Here is a 2576-nt window from a genome sequence, read left to right on the forward strand (position 1 = left end):
GCTGGAGTGATCTTTCATTAGAGACACTCTACAGGCCTTCAACATCTCACCTGGGCTAACTAAGTTATTCCTATCTTGAATTAGCTTATCAAACATCTCAATCCTAGTTAATAGGGGTAAAACCGATACCTTCAAGCCTTCTAGAGGAATTAGGCAGGGAGACCCCATGTCCCCCTAACTGTTCATTATGTGCATGGAGAGGATCTCCAAGCTCATTGATAGAGCTGTTCAGGATAAGCAATGGCTTCCAATCAGTATTAGTAGTTCTTGTCCAAAGATTTCCTACCTCTTCTTTGCTGACGATCTTACACTATTTGCAAAGGCAAATATCAGAAACTGCAACACAATCTACTCTATCATGCAGTCTTTCAATGAAGCCTCTGGTCAGAAAAATCAATGTTACTAAGTCTAGGGTGCTATTCTCCTCTAACATAAATCCTGGCATAATGGATGACCTTACAAATACCCTTTCCATTCAAGCTACTGCATTTTTTGGTAGGTACTTTGGATTCCCAATGTTCCATAAGAGAACCTTCAATAGTGACTTCTAGTTCATACTAGACAATATGAAATCCAAGCTATCTGGCTAGAAAATAAATTGCCTAAATATGACCGGAAGAATCATTCTAGCCAAAGCCTCTTTAGCAGCATTCCAAGCCATGTCATGCAATATATCAAATTGCCCCCCAAGAATACCAACCAAATTGATAGAATTTAAAGGAATTTCATATGGGGTACTACACTAAATAAGAAGAAAATGCACCTGGTTAGCTGGGACAAAGTCACTAGGAAGAAATCTTATGGTGGGCTGGGTCTACAGAAAGCAGAATGCAAGAATAAAGCCTCTTATACTGGGGTGGCCTGGAGGATTTTCCAATAACACCTCCAGTCTGTGGGCTAGATTCCTAATCTCTAAATACTGTAACTAGAACCATACCCCCAAGAAGCCCAAATCCCCAATCTGGCAATGTATTTTTAAAGGTTGGGATACTTGTAATAAGGCTAGTAAATGGTTTGTCCACAAAGGAAACATGGTGAGCTTTATCAATGATGCATGGATTCCAAATCACCCAGCTTAGGGACATGATTGAGGGTCCACTTGCCCCAAATAACATTGCTACCAAAAGTGGACACTATCTACAATGTAGGAAACTGAGATACATCAGCCATCTCCATGAACCTTCCTAAGGATATTACTGATCTAATCAAATCAACCTTCATACCTACTAACTCTGCCAAGGAAGACAAGCCAATCCTGGGGCTGACTCCAAACGAGTCCTTTACTACCAAATTAGCATATACCTTCCTTAGCAGCACTAATAAGATTCTGATGAGAGGTAGAGGGTAACTTCAGTTGGATATGAAAGCTAAAAGTCCGAAATAAAGTTAAAACCTTTATCTGGCTACTTGCATAGGACATGCTCCCTACTGGAGCTTTCCTGCATGGAATTGGAGTCAATTACAACCCTACATGCTATTTTTGCTCAAACACTCCTGAAATTAGTGACCACATCTTCTTCAAATGCCTTAATGCAACCCAATTCTGGCATGACCTAATGGTCAAAGGAACTATTAAAAGCCAACAATTGAATCCTATCTTCATAGCCCAACTTTAGCCAATCACTTGGAACAAGTTAAGGAAACTGTCCTTTAATAACATTGTCTCTTAGGATATCATCCTCCCTTTTTGCTTCTGGCACATTTAGCTAGCTAGAAATCACAATCTTTTTAATAATAAAAAAAAGACCATCTCTATTAAACAACACCATTGCCAAATCTATTGAGTACTACACATTGGCCTAAAAAAGTGTGACTAGGAAGCTCTTTCCTGCCAGAGTTAAATGGGAGCCCCCCATGACGGGCACTATAAACTCAACATTGATAGGGCAGCTAAGGCCAATCCAGGCATTGGGGGAATTGGTGGGGTATTTAGGACTCATAATGAAGACTGGATCCTGGGTATATGAAAAATATACCACACACCACCAACACAATGATAAAATTAAAAGCTTCGTTAAAGGGCCTCCAAATTGCTGAACAAAATGGATGGATATCTCTAGAAATAACTGCAGACTCGACAGGTGGTTATACGAATGCTACTCACATGCAATATAATTTATGATCCTATTATTTGTGAATGCAGGTTGTTGATCCAAAGGATGGACAATGTGGTGGTGCAACACAGTTACAGGGAACAAAATAGAGTGGTCGACGCACTGGCAAAGGAAGCAACAAAATAAATTTTTTTGGGAAGAACTACCATGCTAGCAATTCTTCCGGTAGTTGTAAATAATGTCTTTTGGGCAAACATCGTAGGAACTGAAGTAACTAGACATTTTTGGCATGTAATATTGATAAAGTAGAATAAAACATATCCGTTTTAGGGGGATTATAGTACCCGATCTAACTAGTACACAGTATTGTAGCTCTTAATATGTATAATTTCCCTTTGACAAAAAAAGAAGGTCTATTTAGGCTTTAGCTTTTAATTTTTTTTTTTATGTTTGGTAAAAGTCATAGGTATTTTCTTTAAAACAAAAACCAGCCAATTAAACTACACTTCTCTTGTCCTACTA

This window comes from Nicotiana sylvestris, chromosome 10, assembly GCF_000393655.2.
Source record: "Nicotiana sylvestris chromosome 10, ASM39365v2, whole genome shotgun sequence".
NCBI classification, from domain to species: Eukaryota; Viridiplantae; Streptophyta; class Magnoliopsida; order Solanales; family Solanaceae; genus Nicotiana; species Nicotiana sylvestris.